Source organism: Pipistrellus kuhlii, unplaced genomic scaffold (assembly GCF_014108245.1).
Source record: "Pipistrellus kuhlii isolate mPipKuh1 unplaced genomic scaffold, mPipKuh1.p scaffold_m20_p_1, whole genome shotgun sequence".
NCBI classification, from domain to species: domain Eukaryota; kingdom Metazoa; phylum Chordata; class Mammalia; order Chiroptera; family Vespertilionidae; genus Pipistrellus; species Pipistrellus kuhlii.
The window spans coordinates 91,928,467-91,955,637 of NW_023425404.1; the positions used below are offsets into that span (position 1 = coordinate 91,928,467).

Below are 27,171 nucleotides of genomic sequence, written 5' to 3' on the forward strand. Positions count from 1 at the left end.
GTGCTATTTTTGTCTTTTTTCTGGATCTCTGATTTTCATATATATTAGATTTTTTCCCTTACATGTTTTTTTTAACCTTATTTTGTCCCTCCTCTCCCCCCCCCCCCCCCGCCCCCTTCTTTCACTATGGGTAATTTAGTCAGATATGTCTTTTTTTAAAAATCCTCACCTGAGGATATGCTTTTATTCATTTTAGAGAGGGGAATAGAGAGAGAGAGAGAAAAACATCACTCAATTGCCTCCCATATGTGTACATTCCCCTACTGGGGATTGAATCAGCAGCCTGGGCATGTGCCTTGACCTGACCAGGAATCAAACCAGTAATCTTTTGATATATGAGATGATGTCCAACCAACTGAGCCATTGGCAAGGGCCAGGTATGTGTTTTAATTCACTATTTTTTCTTCAACTATTCCAATTTATTTTAAATTTCATTTGTGTTTTATAATTTCATAAATTGTTTTTAGTTTTTTTCAAATCTTCTAAATGATTTTTTGTTGTTCTTGTCCTTTTCAGATATTTTAAGGTTTATTCTTTGAATCATTAGTAAACAGTTTTTATATTTTGTGTATGATCATTTCCTATATCTGAAATTTTTGGATATTTATTTCTATTCTTTCATGGTGTTTTGTTTCCTTGTTTGTTTCTCTATATAAAAAGCCATAATTTATAATAACCGGTTGCTATGATGCCCATTGCAGCCACCGAACTGGCCTGATCATGGGGCGGGGCTAATGACCCTCTCCCTGACCAGAGCCGCTCCTGATTGGACTCCTCCACCCCAAATGATGGCAGCTCCCCTGCAGCCCTTCCCCCTGGCCAGCCCTGCCCCTGATTGCCCCCACCACTCCAATAGGGGGCAGGGATAGACGACCAACTACTTGCGGCCCCTTTCCCTGGCTGGCCCTGCCCCCGATAGGCCCCCACATCCCGATTGGTCCATGGCTTCTCTTCCCAGCCAGTTCCACTCCCGATTGGCCCCTCCCACACCAATCAGGGATGAGGCTGGCTGGCTACCCTTCCATGGCCCCTCCCATGGCCACTAAACCCCAAAGGGCTCCCCCACCGCATTTGGGGGCGGGGCCAGCTGTCAATGCCCAAAGCACCTACGTATGGCTGACCCCACCCCTAATCGGCCTCCCCCACCCCAGTCAGGGTCGGGGCACGCTGATCAATCATCTGCAGCCCCTCCCCCAAGTTGGCCGGTCCTGATTGGGGCAGGCTGCCTGGCCAATCTCCCTCCATCTCCTCCTGACAGGCTCGGCCCTGCCTGATCTGCCCTGATTGGGATTGGACTGGCCAGAACCCACCCATGCACGAATTCATGCACTGGGCCTCTAGTTCTAAATAATGCCTTTTCTTAGGTCATTATTTGTGACACTTGCTCATACATCTTCTAGATGACTATAACCTGGGTTTCCAGGCAATGTGAATTAAGGTCACAAGTCTGTGTATGTGTATGTGTGCCTGTCTAGGTAGGGTTGTGGTGCCCTGTTTCCCCGAAAATAAGACAGTGTCTTATATTAATTTTTGCTCCCAAAGATGCGCTAGGTCTTATTTTCAGGGGATGTCTTATTTTTCCATGAAGAAGAATACGGTACACATTTATTGTTAAATGAAAATAAAGGAAATTTATTACCTGTATACGGTACGGTAGTACAGTAGTTGTCAATACAGTATCAAGAATTTACTCATTTATTCAATGACAATCATGTCATCATCTTCTGGAACATCATCATAACAATCCAATTTCTGAATTTCCTGGTGAATTTCTTGTGACTCCATTTCTTTCAGAATTAGTGGACCAAATCTCTCATGTTTAGCAATAGCACTGTCTTTAAATGAGTACTTCTTGTCAAGATAGCCCGCTCGCAGTGCATTTGCAATGCAACTGTCAGTGATTTTCTCCCATGAATTCTTCACCCAAGTCACAACTTCTTGCAGTTTAGGTTTCACAAAGTTTACGGTAAATTAATTTTCATTCCAAGACAGAGCCTACGGGGGGCCTTATTTTCGGGGGATGCCTTATATTTTACTCAGAAGGAAATCTGTAAGTAGGTCTTATTTTCGGAGGATGCTTTATTTTCGGGGAAACACGGTAGCTGAGGCGGCAGTCAGTATGTGTCTTGTGGCCTGTAGCCTGTTTATGTAAGGTTGAAAGTTAAGAATGGTTTTAACATTTTTAAATAATTGGGAAAAAAGGACAATATTTTGTGACATGAAACTTAAATTTTAGTGTTCTTAAATAGTGTTTTCTGTTTTGTCTGTGGCTGTTTTCATGCTATAATGACAGAGTTGAGTGGTTGCAATAGAGATCACATGGCCTCTAAAGGCTAACCTATATATATTTTGCCCTTTACAGAAGAAGTTCTAACTTGTCAAAAACTCTTCTTTTCCTTTCTCCTTTAAACCGCAGTGCCAAAGGAACTTTCCTTGCAATTCTTAGGAGATAGGTTAAAATGGATCACATTTACTTTGGTTCATTTTATGGGTTCCAGTTGTATGGTATAGGATCTCCTATATGACTTACTACCTAAGGTAGGTCCAGGCATGACTTTTATCTTTATGAGACTGTGAAAACCAAAGCTCGAGTTGGGTTTTGGTCGGGGTCTAACTTAGCTTTCGCACTCTTATCATCTCTCTTTTTAAATTTTTTTTTATTGTTTAAAATATTACATATATTAGTACATATATCTCCTATCCCCATTGACCTTCCCCCAGCCTCCCCTACTCCCTGTTGCATGCCCTCATCCCACCTCCCACCCCCAGTGTCTTGTGTCCATTGGTGTGCTTTTATGCATGCATACAAGTCCTTTGGTTGATCTATTTCCCTCCCTCCTCAACACCCCCCAGCCTTCTCGCTGTAATTTGATAGTCTTTTTGATGCTTTACTGCCTCTGTATCTACCTTTTATTCCTCAGGTTATAACGTTCTTTGTTTTCCATAAATGAGTGAGATCAGGTGGTATTTTTCTTTCATTCACTTTCTTATTTCACTTAACATAATGCTCTCCAGATACTTCCATGCTGCTGCAAATGGTAAGAATTCTTTCATTTTTATAGCAGCATAGTATTCCATTATGTAGATGCTCCATAGTTTTCTAATCCACTCATCTGCTGATGGACATTTAGGCTGTTTCCAAATCTTAGCTATGGTGAATTGTGCTATGAACATAGGGGTGCATATATCCTTTCTGATTGGTGTTTCTAGTTTCCTAGGATATATTCCTAGAAGTGGGTTTACTGGGTCAAATGGGAGCTCCATTTTTAGTTTCTTAAGGAAACTCCATACTGTTCTCCATAGTGGCTACACCAGTCTGCATTCCCACCAGCAGTGCACAAGGGTTCCTTTTTCTCCTGCATCCTTGCCAACACTCGTTGTTTGATTTGTTGATGATTGCCATTCTGACAGGTGTGAGATGGAACCGCATTGTCGTTTTGATTTGCATCTCTTGGATAATTAGTGACTTTGAGCATGTTTTCATGTATCTCTTGCCCTTCTGTCTTCTTTCAAAAAGATTCTATTTAGGTCCATTGCCCATTTTTTTATTGGATCATTTATCTTATTTTATTAAGTTGTATAGCTGCCTGTAGATGTTGGAGATTAAACCTTTATCAGTGATAACATTTGCAAATATGTTCTCCATTCAGGGGTCTTTCTTGTTTTGTTGATGGTTTCTTTTGCTGTAAAAAAGCTTTATATTTTGATTTAGTACCATTTGTTTATTATCTCTTTAGCTTCCATTGCCCTAGGGGCAGTATCAGTGAAGAAGTTCTTTCCGAATATGTCTGAGATTTTGCTGCCTGTGGATTCCTCCAGTATTTAAAAAATATATATATATTTTATTGATTTTTTTTTATAGAGAGGAAGAGAGAGCGATAGAGAGTTAGAAACATTGATGAGAGAGAATCATCGATCAGCTGCCTCTTACATACCCCCCCACTGGGGATGTGTCCGCAACCAAGGTACATGCCCTTGACCAGAACCTAACGTGGGACCCTTCAGTACGCAGGTCGATGCTCTATCATCTGAGCCAAATCGATTTCGGTTTCTCCAGTATTTTTATGGTTTTCCCTCTAATGTTTAAGTCCTGTATCCATTTTTAATTTATTTTTGTGTATGGTGTAAGTTGGTGATCTGGTCTCATTTTTTGGCAAGTATCTGTCCGACTTTCTCAACACCATTTATTGAAGAGATTGTCTTGATTCCATTGTATGTTCATACCTCCTTTGTCAAATATTAATTGAGCATTGTTGTTTGGGTCGATATCTGGATTCTCTGTTCTATTCCATTGGTCTATATGTCTGTTCTTGTGCCAGTACCAGGCTGTTTTGAGGACAGTGGCTTTGTAATACAGCTTGAAGTCTGGTATTCAGATTCCTCCTACTTTATTCTTCTTTCTCATGATTGCTGTGGCTATTCAGGGTCTTTTTTTATTCTAGATGAATTTTTGGAGAGTTCTTTCTAGGTCTGTGAAATATGCTGTTGGCATTTTAATGGGGAGTACATTGAATCTATAGATTGCTTTGGGTAGTATGGACATTTTAATGTTGATTCTACCAATCCATGAACCTGGTATGTTCTTCCATCTGTTTACATCTTTATCTCTTTTTTTTCACTGTCGTGTAGTTTTTCCCAATGTAAGTCTTTTACCTCCTTAGTTAAGTTTATTCCTAAGTATCTTATTTTTTTTTGGTGCTATGATAAATGGGATTGCTTTTTTAGTCTCTCTTTCTTTAAGTCCACTATTGTATAGAAATGCCATAGATTTCTTGGTATTAATTTTGTATACCGCTACATTGCCAAATTCATTTATTAAGTCTATTAGATTTTTGATGGAGTCTTTCGGGTTTTTTATGTATAGTATTATGTCAACTTGTCAAACAGGAGTGGTGAGAGTGAGCATCCCTGTCTTGTTCCTTTTTTTAGAGGGAATGGTTTTAGTTTTTGCCCATTGAGTATGATGTTTGCTGTGGGCTTATCATATATAGCTTTTATGTTGAGGTATGATCCTTCTATTCCGACCTTGTTGAGAGTTTTTAATCAAGAAAGGGTGTTGGATTTTGTCAAATGCTTTTTCTGCATCAATTGATATGACTATGTGATATTTACCTCCCAATTTGCTTATGTGATGTATCACGTTTATTGATTTGTGGATGTTATACTTTCTTTGCACTCCCGGGATAAATCCTACTTGGTCATGGTGTATGATCTTTCTGATGTACTGCTGGATCTGATTTTCTAGAATTTTGTTGAGGATTTTGGTATCTATATTCATGAGGGATATTGGCCTGTAATTCTCTTTCATTGTGTTGTCTTTATCTGGTTTTGGTATTAGGGTGATGTGGGCTTCAAAGAATGAGCTTATATCTTCTAGGAGTTTTTTTTTTTTAATGTATTTGGGTGCTTCTGTATTGGGTGCATATATGTTTACCAGAGTTATTTCTTCTTGTTGGATTGTTCCCTTTAGTATTATGAAGTGGTCTTTCTTATCTCTATCTCTTGTTATGTCCTTCCCTTTGAGATCTAATTTGTCAGAGATAAGTATTGCTAACACAGCTTTTTTTTTTTCTTCTTCATTTTCATTCACCTGAAAAACCTTTTTTCATCCTTTTACCCTCAGTCTGTGTCTGTCTTTTTTTCTGAGGTGGGTTTCTTGTAGACAGCAGATCTATGGGTCTTCTTTTCTTATCCAGTCCGTTACCCCACGTCTTTTGATTAGTGCAGTTAACCATTTACATTTAAAGTTATTATTGATAGGTGCTTTTTTGATGCCATTTTTATTTTTTATCCTGTGTTCCTTCTTCGCTTTCTATTTCTTTTTTTACAGCAGACCCTTTAGCATTTCTTGCATTGCTGGTTTGATTGTAATAAATTCAATTAGTCCTTTTTTTTTTTTTTTTTTTTTTTTTTTTTTTTTTTTTTTTTTTTTTTTTTTTTTTTTTTTTTTTTTTTTTGTCTGTGAAGCTCCTGATTTCACCTTCAATTTTGATTGATAGCCTTGCTGGGTACAATATTTTTGGATTCAGAACCCACCTTTGCATGACTTTGTTATTTCATTCCATTCCCTTCTGACCTGATGAGTTTCTGTTGAGAAATCAGTAGCTAGTCTGATGGAGGTTCCTTTGTAGGTAACTTTCTGTCTTTCTCTGGCTGCTTTTAAGATTCTTATTTTGTCACTGGTGTTTGCCAATTTAATTATAACGTGCCTTGGTGTTGGCCTTTGGGGTTCATTTTGTTTGGGACTCTTTGAGCTTGGATTTGTGTGGGTTTTTTCTTTCCAATATTGGGGAACTTTTTTGTCATTATTTCTTCAAACAGGTTTTCTATTCCTTGCTCAGTTTCTTGTCCTTCTGGAACCCTTATTATGCAGATGTTGTTTTGTTTTGTGATGTCCCAAAGTTCCCTTAGACTCTCCTCCTGCTTTTTAATTTTTTTTCCCCTCTACTTGGGCATTTTTCCCCACCTTGTCTTCTAGCTCACTGATGCAGTCCTCTGCTTCTTCTAGTCTGCTCTTGTTGCTTCCTATTGAGTTCTTTACAGCAGTGATGTCATTTTTCGTTTCTTCTTAGTTCTTCATTTCCTCTTGGTTCTTATACATATTGTCAAACTTGTCTTCCATTATTTTTAGCCACCTTATGACCATTTCACTGAATTCTTTTCATGGCAGGTTGCTTGCCTCCAATTTGTTTACTTCCTTTTCTAGTGATGCCTGCTTTTCTTTCATATTTGGACTGTTTCTTTGTTTCCCCATGGTCCCTCTTCTCAGGGTGTCTTGTTATGTAGTTCTCTCTCTCCTGCGTTGATTTAAAGGCACAAAATACAACACAACCAGGTCCAACACACAAGAAATGGAACAGAAATGTATACACGATATTAATAATCCGAAATAAAGGTGACCACTAGAGAAAGGCAAATTAGAGGGTAGGAGAGAAAGAAGATGAGAAAAAAAAAAAAAGAAATAAAGAAAGGAGGGCAAAAATGAAATTGGGAAAAGGAAGAAAAAAAGAAAGAAAAGAAAGAGTATACAAAAGAAGAGGGGAACAATATATATATATGGTAAGAAAACTCTTAAAAGAACAGCCATTAATTCTGACAAATGACAGCAACAAGTACCTCAAGTAGAATACAAACTACAACAAGAACTAATATCAAGCGAGGTGGGTGTGGCCAGTGGGTGTAGCAGAGTGATGGTTAATTTGCATATTACTATTTTATTAGGTAGGACTAGAGGCCTGGTGCATGAAGTTCGTGCACGGGGTGGAGGAGGGCTGTCCCTCATCCCAGCCTTCACCCTCTCCAATCTGGGACCCCTTGAGGGATGTCTGATTGCCTAAGAGTGCAGACTTTCCTCTCATAATTCACGACTGCTGGCTCCCAAATGCTTGCCTGCATGCCTGATTGCCCCTAACTACTTCTGCCTGCCAGCCTGATCAACCCCCTAACCACTCCACTGTCAGCTTGATCAACACCCAACTGCTTCCCTGCCTGCCTGATTGCCCCTAACTGCCCTCCCCTGCAGGCCTGATCCCTCCCAACTGCCTCCCTGCTGGCCTTGTCTCTTCCTCCCCTCCCCCCCAACTACCCTCGCCTGCTGTCCTGGTCTCACCCTACTGCCCTCCCTTGTAGGCCTGGTCTCCCCACGCACCCCCCAACTGTACTTTCCTGGAGGCCTGGTAAACCCCAACTGCCCTCCTCTGCCAGCCTGGTTACTCCTAACTTTCCTGCCCTGCAGGCCTGATTGCCCCCAACTACCCTCCCTTGCAGGCCTGGTCCTTCTCAACTGCCCTTCCCTGCTGACCTAGTCACCCCCAACTGCCCTTCCTTGGAGGCCTGATCCTCCCCAACTACCCTACTCTGCAGGCCTGGTCCCCAACAACTGCCTTCTCTTGCAGGCCTGGTCCCCCAAACTTTCCTGCTGGCTTGGTCCCCCCCCCCCCCCCCCCCCCCCAACTGCCCTCTCCTGCCGGCCTTGTCTGTCCCTACTGTCTTTCCCTGGATCCCTTGTCCCTCCCAACTGCCCTCCCCTGCTGGCCATCTTGTGGTTGCATCTTGTGTCCACATGGGGGTGGCCATCTAGTGTGTTGGAGTGATGATCAATTTGCATATTTCCTTTTTATTAGATAGGACTAGGGGCCATGTACACGAATTTATGCACCTTGAAAGGAACTGTGGGCCGCGAGGCTACAGTGCACAGTGGTGGGTCTTCGGACATTCTCTATGCCCCCCATGTCCCCTCCTGTTATGGTCCTTGGTCCCCTTTCTGATGGCAGCCCCGTTCCTGCTGCTACTGCTCCCATGCACTGACAGTGCCAGCCCTGTTTGCACCCACTGACGGAATAGAGCGATTGGGGTTGCTGCCAGCCACAGGTACGAGCGGGGCTGGTGCGGTCAATGGGTGTGAGTGGCTGCTGCTGCCCTGATCACCTCTCAGTAGCAAGGGGAGGTGGAGAAGCCCTCATAGACGATCAGGGCTGGCAGCTATCACTCATACCAGCTATGGCACAGAGCAATTGGGACTGGCCCCCAGTGCTGGTAGCAGGTGTGAGCAGCAGCTTCAGCACTGGCTGTGGTGCGAATGGTGGTTCTGGTGCTGGCAGCAAATGTGAGTGGAGCCATCCCTGGCAGCGGGTGTGAGAGGTGGCTGCTGGCCCTGATTGCCCCTCAGGAGCAGGGAGAGGGGGAGAAGCCTTGAGGGGCAATTTGGGCTGCCAGTTGCCATTTGCACCCCATGACAGTGCTGAGTGATTGGGACCGGCGCTACGTGACTGCAGCAGGTGCGAGCAGCGGCTCTCCAACTGGCTATGGGTGGGAGTGGGCGTCAGCACTAGCAGTGGGTGCAAGCAGGGCTGGTACTGGCAGTGGGAGCAAGCCCCAGGCAGGACCACCGTGAGCAGGAGCAAAGAATTTTCAGTAATCATCAGAGGCTTGCCTTGGTCTGGCGCCCCTCCGCTGATCTGTTCCACCATCCGCCATGGTTGATGCCCGCATGTTCTGCACACATCTTCCGGTGGTCAGCGCACATCATAGCGACCAATTGTTCAGTCTATTTCCATATTAGCCTTTTATTATATAGGATAGATGCGGTTAACATTTCTATACTTATGTGAGAATCCCTCAGACTTTTCATTTAGAAGTTCATTTTTGACAATTTAAGTGAATATTTGGTTTTCAAGGTCACATGGATTAGAGGCGGCAATGAAACAGGGATGTTTGTAGGCTACCCTGTTTCCCCGAAAATAAGACAGTGTCTTATATTAATTTTTGCTGCCAAAGATGCGCTAGGTCTTATTTTCAGGGGATGTCTTATTTTTCCATGAAGAAGAATACGGTACACATTTATTGTTAAATGAAAATAAAGGAAATTTATTACCTGTATACGATACGGTAGTACAGTAGTTGTCAATACAAACCAGACAAACTGTGAATCCTACAGTATCAAGAATTTACCCATTTATTCAATGACAATCATGTCATCGTCTTCTGGAACATCATCATAACAATCCAATTCCTGAATTTCCTGGTGAATTTCTTGTCACTCTATTTCTTTCAGAATTAGTGGACCAAATCTCTCATGTTTAGCAATAGCATTCTGAGACAGAGCCTAGGGGGGCCTTATTTTTTTTGGGATGCCTTATATTTCACTCAGAAGGAAACTTGTAAGTAGGTCTTATTTTCGGAGGATGTCTTATTTTCGGGGAAACACGGTATTATGCTGACAGGATTAAAAGCTTTTCTATAAACTAAAAGTTTGCCAATCTAGTGATATTGAGGATGGAGGCAGATGGCCTTGCTCATACATATCAGTAGTTTCTATGAATGTTACTATCATAAAAATTGACATTTATTGTAATTTTTAAAATTTCTAAGTAAAGCATAAATTATATTCAGTATACCCTGCTTAAAAGGATATAATGTTCTTGAAATATGTTGTAGAAATAATTTCATCCAGAGTATTTGAAAACAACTTCTAATACTTAAAGAGCTGAAATCCCAATTCATTGGAAAACTTAAATTTCTAGAATGACTTCTAAAAGTTTAGTTGAAATTTTACTAATATGTAATTCTGAACTAATAAGCAATCTGTGATTAGCTATCTGATTCTATGCAGTAAAATAATGATCGCCATGCTGTAAAGTAACATTTTTTACTTTTATTTTACATAAAACTACTAACTTATTTTCATGGATACTCAGTGACTATAAGTTATTTAGCATTGTTATCTTACAGGTTAACGAAGCAGAGGTAACATTATTTATAATCCCATTTGAAGTTATTGGCATAGTATAGTTTTTGACACATAGTGAATGATGGCACCTTTTTAAAACTACCAAAACCCTAGGAAAAATTTAAGATTGCACTTTTCTGTAACTGGTCTGGCAGAATTACTGGTGATAGGATTAAGACCTTGAAGGAATAAAAATAATTTATTTGCCATCTTTTGACTCTTTAGGCAGTAAGGTGATATTTGATGAACATTTTGAAGCATAACTTAGCTGTTTTCATTCTAATGGTAACATAATTTTAGGCTTTCTTCTTAAATAAGTTAAGAGATACTCTGTTCTCTGATCATATTACTACCTTTGGAAGGTAATTGCTTTGCAAAAATGCACATTATTGGTCAGAGAAGGGACACTAGATGTGTAGATAAATGAGCACAGATTTACCAGTGTAAGTAGAGAAATCAACGCTTAGCACATGTTTTGTTGATGGTAATAACTCAATGAAGCTGAACTCTCTTGATAGTATTTGAAGAGCAGTGTTTTTCACTTTTAATAATCTACATAGAGTTAACATTTGAACTTTCTGAACTGAAGAACAACTGCAGCAGTCAGAAAAAATCTCCAGCCTTCTGGTGTAAGCAATAAGCTAAATAATTGACAGAAACCATCATGTTAATGGTTTGTTCATGAATCAAAGGTGCTCTCATTAGCTGGTGATGCTTCTATTAGGTGTACTGATTAATAATGCGGATTTTGTAATAAAAAAAACCAAACATGATAATTTTAAGATAAACATCAAAAGCGCTTTATTCAAAGTAATGTCCACCACTAGCTACACATTTCCCTCATCTTTCAAGTAATTTGTGGATACTGTCCCAATAAAATTTTTCCTGTTTTGAGGTAAACCATTCAGAGACACAATTTTCCATTTTTTTGTATGTTTTGAAGTGCTGCTCAGAAAGTGTGTGTGCCATCGTTCGGAACAAGTGGTAGTGTGAAGGAGAAAGGTCTGGTAAATCTTTAACTGTGTGTGGTGGTGTGTCATCATGAAGCAAAATTACTTTTCTGTGTCTTCTGGCACATTCTGGTCATTCCATGGTAAAAGAGTGGTTCAAATTGATTATTTGTTGTTGGTAGCAATCATTATTAATTGTTACACCACACCTTCCTGATCCTACCAAACACATAGCATTGTCTTTTTTTACAAAGCTATTTGGCCTTGCAGTCTATGTTGATAGTTGACCTAGATGAATTCATGACTTTGCGCATTTGAGATTCTCAAAATAAATCCACTTTTCATCACCAGTCACAATTCGATGCAAAAAAAGACTATTTCGTGCTGTTGAAGCAACATTTTTACCGATGATTTTTTGGTTTTCCATTTGTCTTTCATTCAATAGATCTGGCACTTATTCCCCTTCCTTTAAAATCTTTCCCATTGCTTGTAAGTGATCAGAAATAATTTTCAGAGAAACATTTAATCTTTCTGCAAGTTGTTTTTGAGTTTGACATGCATCTTCATCCATTAATGCTTGTAATTGTTGGTCTTCAAACTTTTTGGTTGACCTGGATGTTTTTTATCTTTCACATCTAAATCATCACTTTTAAAGCATTTAAACCAGCATTCACAAGTATCTTGAGATGGAGCATGTTCACCAGAAGTTTTCCAAAGTAAACGAAAACTTCCAGCAGCATTTTTCTTCAAATTAAAGTAATGAATTAAAACTTTCCGCAAATGTTCATTTTTTTTTTTTTTGGCACGAAATTCGCCATTTTTAAGTGTAAAAATATATACGCAAAAACACCTTTAGCAAATTTGACATATGAAGTTTTGAAGCGTGCTGTCAATACAACAAAATAGCATACATATCAAATCACATATGTATCAACATATGTGTAACTCCATCTATTGAAAAAAAATTTATATTATTAACAGGTACACTTGGTAAATGCCTCATTGTCAGCACTGCTGAGGCTAAGAAGTATAAATGAGGCATCTGGTAAAGGAGTGCGTGAGGGGGAAAATGGTGTCAGAGTGTCAAGTGTTAAATATGTCAGATTACAAATTTGCTAGTGTGTTGGAAAATAGACCTGATAATGGTGGTAAATACTAAGAATAGAGGACAGAGATGATTACATTTGAGTGGGTGGAAGAGAAAGGAACTTGAGTATAATATTTGAAGCTCTTTTTGAACAAGAAAAATAGTGGACATAGAGGACGTTATATCTCTGAGAGAAAAATAAGAGTTTGTATCCCTTGGAATTCATTATAATACAAGGTCAATTAAAGTGTATTAATAATTGTGTGCTGAAACTGTATTAGTTTGCTAGGGCTACCATAACAAAATACCACAGACTAGATAGCTTAAATGACAGTAACTTATTTTTTCACAGTTCTGGAGGCTGAAAGTTCAAGGTCAAAGTATTGGCAGGTTTGGATTCTCCTGGGACTTCATATTAGAGGATGATGTTATAAAACTAGATTAGTAACCATGAGTGATTTATAATAGGAAATATAAGATGTCTGCTTATATGTAGGTAATAGAATACCCAATAATTATTATTATACTATCTAATAAAAGAGTAATATGCAAAATTAACCATTACTCCACCACACTCACAAACCATGCCTACAAGCCAGTCATAAGTGAGTATGCAAATTAACTCAACTAAGATGGCTATGGCCACGGAGAGAGCAGGAGGGAGACTTGAGTTTCCCTGGCAATGGAGGAAGCCAAGTTTTCCATACACCCTGGCCGGCTCAGGCCTCTGCTTAAGGCTACAAAGTTTCAATTATAGAAGATAAATAAATCCTAACCAAAAAGGCAGCAACCATGGAGCTGGAGAGAGCAGGAGGCTTGAGTTGACCTTGGCAATGGAGGAAGCCAAGCTTCTGCAGCCCTGACCTGCTTTGACCTCCACTTAAGGCTACAAAGTTTCAGTTATAGAAGATAAATAAATTCCAACAGAAATGGCTGCCACCATGGAGCAAGTACCCTGTTTCCCCGAAAATAAGACAGTGTCTTATATTAATTTTTGCTCCCAAAGATGCGCTAGATCTTATTTTCAGGGGATGTCTTATTTTTCCATGTGCTAGGTCTTATTTTCAGAGGATGTCTTATTTTCGGGGAAACACGGTAGAAGGCTTGGCTCTGCTCCATGCTACAAAATTTCAATTGTAGAAGATAGATAAAGCCTAGAAACCAGGGCCTCCACTTGGGTCGCCAGGGGGCGTGGCCAGCCTCTCACCCAGGCCATCCCACGCCTCCCACCACAGGCCTCTCACCCAGGCCATCCCACGCCCCAAGGGAACCCCCACCCTGATCTGGGACACCCTTCAGGGCAAACCAGCTGGCCCAGACCCATGCACCAGGCCTCTATCCTATCTAATAAAAGAGTAATATGCAGATTGACCATCACTCCAACACACAAGATCGCTGCCACAAATGGTCAAAAATTCTGTCCCCATGTGGACACAAGATGGCCAGCAGAAGAGGGCAGTTGGAAGGAACCAGGCCTGCAAGGGAGGGCTGCTGTGGGTGAACAGGCCAGCAGGGGAGGACAGTTGGGAGGGACCAGGCCTACAAGAGAGGGCAGTTCGGGGTGATCAAGCCTGCAGGGGAAGGCAATTAGGGGTGACCAGGAGGGCATAGGAGGGAAGTTGGGGGCAAACAGACTGGCAGGGGAGCAGTTAGACTTTAATTAGGCTGGCAGGGGAGTTGTTAGGGGTGTGGCAGGCAGAAGTGATTAGGGGCAATCAGGAAGGCAGGCAGACGAGCGGTTGGGATCCAGCAGTTCTGGATTGTGAGAGGGATGTCTTAGATTGGAGAGGGTGCAGGCTGGGCTGAAGGACACCCCCGCCTCCACCGTGCATGAATTTCGTGCAACCGGGTCTCTAGTGATTATACTAATAAAACTTGCCAACACTTCATGACTGCTTACTAGTACTTGTGCCCAATACTGTTTTAAATTCTTTTCATATGTTAACTTGTTTGTCTCTCACACTAATCTCATGAAGAAATTGAGATACTTGCCTTGAATCAGTCCACTACAATCATAAATCAAGCATAGAAATGGTCATAACTGATTTCCATAGTTAAAAATATATAGGTCATTTGTCTACCATTATCTGACTTCATTTGCTACTTCTTGAAATACTTCTCTTTTGTGACTCTTAATTTCTCTGGATGGTTTTCTTTGCTTAGAAATGTCATCTACGCAGGCTGTTTATTCTCTTAAGTTTCTTCATTTGAGAATGGCGATAGTAGTGCTTACCTTCCAAAATTGTTCTCAGATTTAATGATTTTAATGAATACTTTGGCACATAAGTATTCTAAGGGTTTACCATTACTACTACTACTATTACTACTACTATCACCACCACTGTTACTACTAAGTGCTTTTAAATCATTAACTGCTCTGTTTTTTATTCCCCTTTCTTTTTGCACCTGGACCACTAAACATTAATAATCCACAGGGCTTGGTCATAGTTCTTTTTCTCTGAGTCTCTTCATATGTGAGGTCATTTAGTCTGGTTGCTTAAAATGCCAACCATATGTGGATGATTACCAGATGTGCATTATCTCTAGTCCTTTTCTCATTTGTTTTTCAGCCTATATATATATCCAGTTATTTACATGATATTTCCATTTGGATATTCTATAGGAATTTTAGACTTAATATGACAAAAGGCATTTGAAGTCATATTCCTCTTTCCCATATTAATAAATAGAACCACTATTTACCCAATTGCTTTCACATAAACCTTCGTGTTATGTTTGTTCCCACATTTAACTCAAGTTGGCTCTATGGAATAAATTTACTCGTGTATTTCATTGAGTTCAGAATACACATCCAATCTGTCTACTTTCAGTCTCCATTGCTATTGCTCTGTCAAACACCCATTGTCTTTGCCTGTACTACTACAGGCACCTCCTAATTTATCTTCTTGCTTCTATTCCTCCTTCCCTCCTTCTAATTCATTCTCTTTTAAGCAATTGGAGTAATCTTTTTAAAATATAAATTATATTGTAATATAACGTATAAATTATATGATATAACCTATTTAATAATATAACCCACTATTGTTCCCTGTATCAAAACAAAATACCCATTTCTATTACAGTTTACAAGCTACTACACAGTCTAAACCTTTCCTACCTCTGACCTCATCTTTTTCCATTTTCTTCTTTGAATACTTTGCTTCAGACACACTAACCTCCTTTCTCTTTCTCAACCATACTAAATTTATTTCTGATTTTGACATTTGTAATACCTATTCCTTTTACCTAGAAATGTATCACCCATATATTAGCAGTTTGCTCCTTTATGTCCTATAGGATTCTGACCATCTCCAAGAGGCATCACTGAGTGTTGCGATAACTGAAATAAGCACAGCTCAGTCCTCTATTATAATGATAGTCAAGCTACTGCCCACAGGTCAAATACGGCAGGTAACCTGTTTTTGTACTGTCTGAGAGCTAAAAATGGGTTTTAGATTTTTTTAAATATCAAAAAGAGTGAATATATGACAGGTTTTATGTGACCCACAAAACCTAAAATATTTACTGTCTGACCCTTTATTAAAAGAGAACTAATGGATATTCAGAATTACTTGTTCATTTGTATCATTGGTTTTTTTTTTTATTTTTTTATCTCAGAATCTTAATTGTTGAAGAGTTTTGGCATGTTGGTTAAGATCTGTGCAATGAAGGAATTGAGCAACAATCTATTTATTTTTCTATTTTTTTAATTTATTAAATTATTATCTGTGTACATGCAACAATCTATTTATATCTCTCTCTATGTAAAAGGCTAAGTGTCCTTCCTTCCAACTGGGAGCTATGACGTGCACTGATCACCAGGGGCAGATGCTCAATGCAAGAGCTGCAGTGATGTGCACTGGCCATTTAAAAATAAATGGCACCATGGACCTGGCACTAACAAACCAACACTTGGCTTTTCCCAAGTGGGACAAAGGCCCTGCCAGCACCCTGGAGCCACACCCCACTAAACCACAGCTAATGCTGGCAAGATCCCATGGCACAAAATGTAACCCATAGCCCAGCCCAGCCCGGAAATGGTGGCTGTGGGCGCCGCGTAATGACATCATGTAGCAACGCCCATCTTCCTCTCCCTAGAGACTAGCCTCCTTGGAATTTCTTTAGCCCAGAAACATGACTTGCTTTATAGCCAGGTGCAAACATTTTACAATTCAACTAAATGTCTGTGAAGCATTTCCCCATGCCTTATCTCATTTAATCCTAACAGAAGTCTTGGAGTAGGTAGATAGGAGACTCTTTAGAATCCTATTTTCTTTTCATTAGCAAGACATCAGAGATTTATAAAGTTTAGAAACTTGATCCAACTGAAAAATAATAAATGGTGGAACTTGAAAATGACTTCAGGTTTTGTCACTGTGCACAGTATAGTCAACACTGCTACAATTAGATATTTTACCCTTTTCCTGCATGATCTACAATAATAATCTGCTTCGTGTTGATATTTACTGCTATGTTGCTGAAATTACCTGAAAGAGAAATTGGGGTGCTTCACTATTCTAGGAAAAGTTTAGCTAAATCAGAAAGCAGGTCTAATTAATAAGTTTATCTATATATATAAAAGGCTAAGTTGACTGGTGCATGGGCAGTACATATAAAGTTCTTGCTGGTGCCAGTCACACACGTGTTTTGATCTGTCATTGTTGATTGTGAATTTGGTTGACACTTCTATTATGGAGAAAGGGTGAATAGCAAGGGTAATATGCAAATTGATTCTAATGGCAGAATGACTGGGAATGACCAGTCGCTATGACACGCACTGACCACCAGGTGGCAGATGCTCAACACAGGAGCTGCCCTCTCGTAGTCAGTGCGCTTCCACATGGGGAGCACCACTCAGCCAGAAGCCAGTTCATGGCTGGCCAGCATAGCAGAAGTGGCAAGAGTGTCTCTTGTCTCCGTGTCAGTGGTAAGGATGTCTGACTGTCAGCTTAGGCTAGATCCCTCAGGGAATAGTCCTAAGCCATCAGTTGGAAATCCCCCAAGGGCTTCTGGGCTGCCAGAGGAATATTTGCCTGCCAATTTGGGGAGGGGGGGGGCTAAATCGTCAGTCGGACATCCCCAAGGGGTCCTGGACTGTGAGAGGATGCAGGCTGGGCTGGGGGACCCCTTCACCCCCAGAACATGAATTTTCGTGCATGGGTCTCTAGTAGTATAATAAGAAAAAGATTATTTAAAAATCAATGGAAATATGCCCTGCAAGTTTCTCAAACGTTTTTAGAAGATTCTTGAATAACCTTATAAATGTGGTTCTGAACTCTTTCCTCCATCTCTTTCGTTCGTAACATGTTTCTGTGTCTGCATTTTGGCTGCTTCTCTGTGTTGATGCAGTGGCTTTGTGTGGTTGGTGACCTATAGAGGCCAGTAGGTCAGCTTCCCCAATCACCTGAGGTGGTCACTCTTGGTACACCTCTTTGTGGGCTGAGTGCAAAGTCTTGGTGTAATTAAGCCTTGATTGCAGTTGGTACACTGGGAGGAATTTTCCTCCAGGCCTATCAGCTGTGAGGATCCTCTGTGTCTATAAAGGAAGAACTGCTATGCTGGAGACACGCTTATGGTGCAGGCTTTGTTTCAGTGGGACTATGGTGCTCACTGAGTCTGTCTCCCGAATGTGTCACTTATGGGTGTGAGGAGTTGAAATCTGGTGTCTCATACTGACCACTGGGTACACTGGCTTCTGGATCTTCAATGGGGTGCAGTTCAGCTACTGTTTGAGGCCACTCTGCAGGAGCTACGGTGAGAACCACAGTTCTCTCCTCCCTGTTTGAAGCTTGGAGGCTTTGGAGCTGTCTGCACCAGGTTTCAAGTTTGCTAGGTTATACTGCACTAGAGAAGGCCATTCATTTGCAAAACCTGCTGCTTGGAGCTTGGGTGTGTTTGTAGATTGTGCGGGGCGGGGTCTCAGGGCATTAGGAGGCTAGGGCGTGGCCAATAACGATGGCTGCCCGTCAGCCATCTCTGCCTCTCAGCCTGCGTCCTTGGGTCTCGTGGGCCCAGCACAGCAAACAATTATTCTTGCTCGTAGCTCTGCAACGAAGCCACCCTCACTTTCTGACTGATCAGCTAGCTTCTCCCCAAAAACTGAATTTTAGAGAGATTGGGAACTTGCCTCTCTTTGGGTTGAGGAAAGCAACGCAAACCTCCAGCCGGGATCCACTGCCAGCCCGTATCGCGCGTGCGCCCTCAGTTTTTCAGCGCTTGTGCCTTGAATGCTCTTTTTTCTTTCAGTCTAGTTGTAGAGCTTCCTCTCAGCGAGCTATCCCATGGTTCTGGGTGATAAGACGTTTTGTCTTTTAGTTGTAGTTTTGTAATTGTTGTGCCTGGCATCAGTTTACCTATGCCGCCATCTTGGATCTCTCCGGACTTTATTTCTTATTTACAATACATCACAGTGGAGTGCAGTAAAATGAATGGAGGAGAGGTAATAGTGGGAACTCTTCTCCATGTAGACATTTTGGGCCCAGATTCATTCCATCTAGTGGCTCTGTATCCCTTAGGACAGTGGCCAGCAAACTCATTAGTCAACAGAGCAAAATATCAACAGTACAATGATTGAAATTTCTTTTGAGAAACAAATTTTTTAAACTTAAAATTTTTCTAATGCCACTTTTTCAAAATAGACTCCCCCAGGCCTGATATTTTGTGGAAGAGCCACACTCAAGGGGCCAAAGAGCCGCCTGTGGCTCGTGAGCCACAGTTTGCCAACCATGGCTTTAGGACCTTAGATCTTTTTCTGAATCCTCTCCCATTTTTCCAGCAGAATGAGAATTTTATTTGATCAGCCTGAAGGGAATGTTCATCATTCCTGCCCACATTTTATTGGCTTAAGATTTGGTCACATGGTCATATGAAACTAACTGCAAGGAAGTTTGGGAAATATAGCCCAGGTATGTAAATAGGAAAGAAGGAAATGGGTTTGTAAGAGTATTGGGGAGTACTGAAAAAAAAAAAAAAAAAAAAAAAAGAAACATTAAGAAACAGTTTGTAGAGTTTAAAAATATATTTACATATGGAAGTAAGTTGCATATATATTTGTATATGTGATTACACATTTTTATGGTAATAACTGTTTATTTGTAGAACACTTGAATTCTAACTACTGAAATAGTGAAGAAACATGTGTACCACTTTCCCAGGGTTGTTTTTCTAAAATAAGTTAAAAGTGTTTAATAGCTCTCTCCCCATGAAACTTACAGCTTCACTTACATCACTATTGTTTTCCACAATTGGACCTTGCCTTGATAATAATAGAATGTTCTCCTTTTAATATGTACTGGTGAGGCCTTTGCCTTGAGTGATTTTTAAAAAATTCTCACTTGTGGATATTTTTCCATCCCTTTTAGATAAAATGGAAGAAAGGGGTAGGGTAAGAGATACACATCAATTAGTAGCTTCCTGCATGCACGCACACACACCCTGCCTGACCTGGGCTGTGGAACGAACCTGCAACCCGGGTATGTGCCCTTGACTGGGAATCAAACCTATGACCATTCACTGTGCAGGCCAACAGTTTAACCACAGAGCCACAGTGACCAGGGCTTAAGTAATTTGTTTTCTTTCTTTCTTTCTTTTTCTTTCTTTCTTTCTTTCTTTCTTTCTTTCTTTCTTTCTTTCTTCCTTTCTTCCTTTCTTCCTTTCTTCCTTTCTTCCTTTCTTCCTTTCTTCCTTCCCTTTCCTTCCCTTTCCTTCCCTTTCCTTCCCTTTCCTTCCCTTTCCTTCCCTTTCCTTCCCTTTCCTTCCCTTTCCTTCCCTTTCCTTCCCTTTCCTTCCCTTTCCTTTAATATATTTTATTGATTTTTTACGGAGAGGAAGGGAGAGGGATAGAGAGCTAGGGACATTGATGAGAGAGAAACATCGATGAGCTGCCTCATGCACACCTCCCACTAGAGATGTGCCCGCAACCAATGTATGTGCCCTTGATCGGAATCAAACCTGGAACCCTTCAGTCCGCAGGCTGAGGCTCTATCCACTGAGCCAAACTGGTTTCGGCTAATTTTTTTTCTTTAGTGAAGCTAGATTTTTATTTTTCAGACATGTACTAGTATTTGCCTGATTCCTTACCTCTCTTGTTAGTGAATGATAATGTATGATTCTGTTAACATTCATCTATAGATTCCTATGATAAAGCATGTATAACCTTAAGAATTTGATAAAGTAAAAGCAACAGTATATAATTTTTGAAAATTAAATTTTATTAGTGCACAGATACAAAACTGCATTCAAAATCTCTAGTTGTTTCATATTTTTAACTGAACTTGAATTTAAAGGAAACTCTAATTTCTAATTTCGTTTTCTTTCTCCACAATAGTTTCCTTTTATAATTTAGTTTCTTTTAACTTAGTCCAGTAAATACCATCATAAGCTGGCCTATTCTGAACCACACCCTTCTGACCATAGCAACTGTCTACCACATTGTTTTTCTGTTAGGATATATTTTTGAAAGAACTACTTTGGTATGCAGTGTTTCCCAAACTTTTGACATATGTGTACCCCTTCTATAATTTTCGTAATGCTGAGTACCCCTTGTACTCATGAGAACGTAGAATTAGGCGCAGCTAAGCACGGTGCAGTGCATATCCCCACCAAACTCCAGTGCAACGCGTACCCCCACCAAACTCTTCCCATATCCCTGGGGGTACGTGTACCACACTTTGGGAAACACTGGTATAGAGAATAAAAAGAATATTAATTTTCTTTATAAAAGATGCAGCAATGTTTGATTGCTGTAATAGTACCAGTAATATGCTAATTCTTTGTATAATTTTATTTCCACATTTATCCCCACATTATTATTGCATAAATTCCTTTTCCATAGTGATTTGAAATGCCACTTTAAAGTCCATATATTTCCTTCCTCTTTTTTAAAAAAATAAATCTTTATTGCACAGGTTATTACAGTTGCTCCTCCCCCTCCCCCCCACATAGCTCCCCCCCCACCCTCTGCCCTTTAACCCCCCCCCCCCCAATTGTCCACATCCATAGGTGTATGATTTTTGTCCAGTCTCTTCTCATACCCCCACACCCCTTTCCCCTGAGAATTGTCCACTCCCTTTCTATTCTCCTGATTCTATTATATTCACCAGTTTATTCTGTTCATCAATTTTTTTATTCACTTGATTTTTAGATTCACTTGTTGACAGATATGTATTTGAAGTCTTTTTGTTGTTCATAATTTTTATCTATACCTTTTTCTTCTTCCTCTTCTTAAAGAATACCTTTCAGCATTTCATATAATACTGGTTAGGTGGTGATGAACTCCTTCAGCTTTTTCTTGTTTGTGAAGTTCTTTATTTGCCCTTCAATTCTGAATGATAGCTTTGCTGAGTAATCTTGGTTGTGTTTCTTGCTGTTCGTCACTTCAAATATTTTTTGCCACTCCCTTCAGGCCTGCATAGTTTCTGTTGAGAAATCAGCTGACAATTGTCTGGGTTCTCCCTTGTTGGTAGGTAACTGTTTTTCTCTTGCTGCTTTTAAGATTCTCTGTTTTTTGCCCTTGGCATTTTAATTATGATGTGTTTTGGTGTGGTCCTCTTTGGATTCCTTTTGTTTGGAGTTCTGTGCGCTTTCTGGACTTGTAAGTCTATTTCTTTCACCAGGTGGGGGACATTTTCTGTCTTTATTTCTTCACCTAGGTTTTCAATATCTTGCTCTATATATTTTTCTGGCACCCCCATAATTCAGATGTTGGTATACTTCAAATTGTCCCAGAGGCTCCTTACACTATCTTCAACTTTTTGAATTCTTTTTGCTTTTTGCTTTTCCGGTTGGATGTTTTTTGCTTCTTCATATTTCAAATCTGTGACTTGATTCTTGCAATCCTCTAGTCTGCTGTTGGATCTCAGCATATTATTCTTTATTTCAGTCAGTGTATGCTTCATTTCTAGTTGGTGCTTTTTTATATACTTAAGGGTCTCACTAAATTTATCAGTGGTTTCTAGAAGATTTTTGAGTAATCTTATAACTGTGGTTTTGAACTCTATATCTAGTTAGTTTGCTTTCCTCCATTTCTGTAATTTTTGACCTGTTTCTTTGTCTCCGCATTTTGGCTGCTTCGCTGTGTTTATAGTGTGGCTTTGTGTGCTAGGTGTTCTATAGGCCTCTCCAATTACCTGAGGTGGACACCCCTGATGTACCCCTTTGTGGGCTGTGTGCACAGTCTTATTGTAGGTAAGCCTTGATTATTGTTGGTATCACTGGGAGGAATTGACCTCCAAGCCAATTGGCTGTGAAGATCACCTGTGTCTATGCTGGGAGAACTTCTGTGCTGGAGACATTCTTATAGGGCAAGACTTTCTCCAGTGGGGCTTTCAAGCTCACTGAGTCTGCCCCCCTGAGTGTGTTCTTTTTGGATCTGAGGAGTTGTAATGTGGATGGCCCCACTCTGACCACTGGGTACACTGGCTCTTGGATCTCCAAGGAGGTTCAAATTTATCCTCTGCCTGAGGCCATCCAGCAGATAGTTCTGCAGATTCCTCTTTGGGATTTGGAAGTGCTCAGATGAGGCCCAGCTGTGAAGCAATGCAAGCTCTACTGTGGGGCCTTGGGCCTTCTTTTGGAAGTTTTGGTGCTTTCTGACCCTGCTGTAGTTTGTTAAATAATAATAGTTGGCAAAGGGCCAGGCCATTCATATGCAAAAGCCTCTGCGCACCACTTTGGTGGGGCAGGGTCTCAGGGAATCAACAGGGTAGAGCAACAGCTATGGCTGAATCTCGGCCCTATCCTCAGAGGCCCTTGGGTCAGGACACATGCCCGGATTGTGGGCTTGATTTTCTGTGGTGGTGTACAGGCAGCCAGTTGATGATTCTCTTTCATCACTGACTAGAGGCTTGGTGCATGAAATTCAGGCACAGATAGGATCCCTAGGCCTGGCTGCAAGTATCTCTGAGAGAAAGCCGCCCTCAAGTTCCGCCTGCTACCAGACAGTCCAGTTTCTCTCCATATGAGTCTGGGTCCCCAGAACTGGAGTTCAGAGCAGTTGGGAGTTTGTGTCTTCCTGTGGATTGAAAAAGCCAGTCACATAATCAGGTACTAGCCCTCTCCAAGCACTCACCTCTATTCCTCTGCACTTTACTTCCGCACCTCCTCTGAGTCTCAGTGTGCTTTTGTCTTTCCTTCTAGTTGTAGAATTTCCACTCAGCCAGCCTATCTGTGGTTCTGGATGATGTCGGTTTTGTCTTTTAGTTGTAGTTTTGAAGTGGTTGTGTGAGGCAGCAAGTTCAGGTGTTTACCTATGCTGCCATCTTGGTTTCTCTTATTTCTTTCCTCTTTAAGCCTTAATTTTATGACTTGAAAGGTTTTGTTCTCTGTCTTAGAGAATTGCTGTTAAACTCAAATGAGGTGATGCACTTTAACCTTACTTTTAGTGACAAGTATAAAAGGACATTTTGAAGATTTCCCAGAAGCCTAACATTTCTGTTCGTTTTTATATATGTATACTGTTAAATACAATTTTATATTTTTTGGGTTGTCATTTTGCATTATGTTGTATATTTATTGCCTTATTTGTTCAAGATTGGCATTACAAGTATCCTTCACTTTAACTCTTGTTTAATTCTTCAATTAAAAAATGTGAATTGGATGTCAGGGGAGTACTGCCTTATTTGAATCTGTTTGGTTTCTCAGGTTTGGATAGCAAGTAGCATGATAATGAAGGGAGTATCTAAAAGTTTATTTAAATATATTTGGTTCCTTAGTTTAAAGATATTTTTCGATATCAGGGATTTGGATAACAAAGAATACCTATATTCTCAAAGAGTATTGCACTGAGATTTTATTTTTTGTAGTGGGTTCTTTTGATTGTGGATGACAGAAACCCAATTCACAGTGGCTTAGGGCATAAAAGAGAATTGATTGCCACACTTAACAAGAAAGTTCAGTGGTTGAGTTTTTTTGATTCATTGATGAATTCAGTGGCCCAAACAGAATGTGTGTGTTCATTCTCTTTTACTACAAAAACTTTTTTTTTTTATTTTTTTTTTTTAAAGCATTCAGGTTTAAAAACCAACAGCCAACAGCTCTAGATTTACCGTATTCCCCCTTATTCATGGGATATATATTCCTAGACCCCTGTGAATGCCTGAAACCGTGGGTAGTACTTAACTCTGTATATACTGTGTTTTGTCCCATAAATATGATACATTTTAATTTATAACAGGCTCAGTAAGAGATTAATAATAATAATAAAATAGGAAATTTATAAAAAATACTGAAATAGTCTGGCCAGTGTGGTTTAATGATTGAGTGTCAACCCATGAAGCAGGAGGTCATGGTTTGATTCCTGGTCAGGGCACATACCCGGATTGTGGGCTTGATTTTCTGTGGTGGTGTACAGGCAGCCAGTTAATGATTCTCTTTCATCATTGACTAGAGCACATGTGTCAAACACAAGGCCCTCAGGCCAAATCCGTCCCGCCAGGCCTTGCAATGTGGTCCGCACTGCGCTGTCATCACTGCACTCCGCTGCGTTTCCATCACAATGACAGTTTATGACTGTTCAGTAAACCATTTGGCCCGCGATTTAGGCTGGATTTTAGATTTTGGCCCCTTCTCTGATTGAGTTCGACACCCCTAGACTAGAGGCTTGGTGCATGAAATTCGGGCACGGATAGGATCCGTAGGCCTGGCTGGCAATCAGGGCTGATTGGAGCCTTTCTGCTGCTGGCTGGGGCCTTTTGTTCTTTGCTGCCCTCTGGTGGCCAGTGCACGTCATAGTGAGTGATCAAACTTATAGTCTCCTGGGTTGAACACTGAGGGGATTCTTTGCATATTAGCCTTTTATATATAGATGTTTCTATCTCTTCCTCTCCCTTTCTCTGAAATCAATAAAAACAAATTAAAAATTAAAAGTTACTTGTAATAAGAATTATTTGAATATGGTCTCTTTCTTGCTCTCAAAATCATTTTATTATACTCACCCTCCTTATGATGATGTCAGATGATACAATGCCTATATGATGAGATGAAATTAGGTGAATGACATAGGATTGTGATATAATGTTAGGCTACTATTGATCTTATGGCAGAAAAAGGATCATTTACTTTGGATCATCCTGGATAATCAAGCCATGGTGAGCTACTAAGTTACTGATTGTTGAATAGTTTATAATATAAACTTTATATAGAGGGATACACTGGACAAAGGATGACTCATGACCCTGAGGCAGACATAGCAGGATTGTGTAAACTTTCATCACATTACTCAGAATGACACACAATTTAAAACATATGAACTTATTTACTTCTGGAGTTTTCCATTCAATAGTTTTAGACAGTGGTTAACTATGATAATTTAAAATACAGAAAGTGAAACTGTAGATAAGCGGGGTAGTAATGTACATCTTTCTAGATTAGCAGCCCTAATGGAAAAAAAAAATTCTTTTTTAATAGTTGCAGCCATGTTTCAGTATAGTGAACCGCCACCATCATCACTAGACTTAATGGAATAAACTGAGCCAGTGTCATAATTAATAACCACCCCTCTATTTTAGCTAGGGGATGAGTTTGACCCATTTAAACTCTGTCATATAACCAGGTAGTTCTTCAAATAAAAACATAGTACTTTCACTAGAAGAAGGTATACTAGGTGTACCGGTTAATAATGGTGGATTTTGTAATCAAAGAAAACACGCTGATTTCAAGAGAAACATCAAAAGTTCTTTATTCAAAATAATGTTCATTTCCCCCATCTTTCAGGTAATTTGTGGATACTGCCCCAATAGAACTTTTCCTGTTTTTAGGCAAAACATTCAGAGACACAATTTCCCACTTCTTATGTTTTGAATTGCTGCTCAGAAAGTGTGTGTGCTATTGATTGGAACAAGTGGTAGTCTGAAGGAGCAAGGTCTGGTGAATACAGCGGGTGGGTTAATACTTCCAGGCAGGATCTTTTAGTGTGTCTTTAACTGGTTTTGAAGTGTGTGATGGTGTGTTATCATGAAGCAAAATTACTTTGCTGCCTCTTCTGGTCCATTTTGATTGTTTCATGATCAAAGCAGGGTTCAGATCGATTATTTGTTGTCAGTAGCAATGAGTATTAATGGTTTCACCTGGTTTTAGAAGTCATAGTACACCACACCTTCCCAATACCACCAAACGCGTAGAACTGTCTTCTTTCCGAAGCGATTTGGCCTTGCAGTCAATGTTGATGGTTGACCTTGTTCAACCCATAATTTTGTGCGTTTGGGAGTCTTATAGTAAATCCACTTTTCACCACCAGTTCTGCCATTGTAGCACAAAAATCCATAAATAATAGGCAACTGTGTGTATATATATATTGGGGCATAAAATATGCAAATTAGCCAGGGCAGTGTAACAGTCACAACTGGCTCAGGATGAGGTTGTGTGTGCAGATAGGTGGGAGGGTACTGCATGTGCGGTCAGGCAAGCCACAGTTGGTGCAAGCCTGAAGTGGACACACAGACACGGTCCTGCTCCAGCTGCTGCGGCACTGCTGGAGCAGGCCCTGAGCAGACACACGATGGCACACCAGCAGTCCCGCCTCTGCGTGTGAGCTGCAGAGGAAATACCTTTTCTGACTGCTCATTGCCTAAGCTCCCTCTATGCCACTTGCAGTGTTCTTGGTAACTTGGGTAATGAGAATCCAAGAAGGTGATCTAGGGTTTTTCCACTTCATTCCAGGAGGAAAAAATGAAGGTCCGCTGCTAGAGGGGCTAAGAAATATTATATCCTACCCTAGCCGGTTTGGCTCAGTGGATAGAGCCTTGGCCTGAGGACCACAGGGTCCAGGTTTGATTCTTTTTTTTTTTTTTTTTTTTTTAGTTAAGAAGTATATTTCTTTATTTTTCTTTGTTAAAAAAATAAATCTTTATTGTTCAGATTATTACAATTGTTCCTCTTTTTTCCCTCCATTGCTCCCCTTCACCAGGTTC

The 27,171-nt window shown here is 40.4% G+C and overlaps 1 protein-coding gene and 1 long non-coding RNA gene across 14 annotated transcripts in view; one reads left to right on the forward strand and one right to left on the reverse strand.

Annotated features, from left to right (window-relative positions):
* Positions 1-27,171, forward strand: part of MYO9A (myosin IXA) — a 384,919-nt gene that overhangs the window by 21,230 nt on the left and 336,518 nt on the right. The gene's annotated exons all lie outside the window — the stretch shown is intronic.
* Positions 1,258-27,032, reverse strand: LOC123653043. Its single transcript, XR_006742683.1, has 3 exons — positions 26,755-27,032; positions 16,059-16,064; positions 1,258-1,270 (listed from the first exon to the last, which is right to left on the reverse strand). It is a non-coding gene; the product is annotated as an uncharacterized LOC123653043 (long non-coding RNA).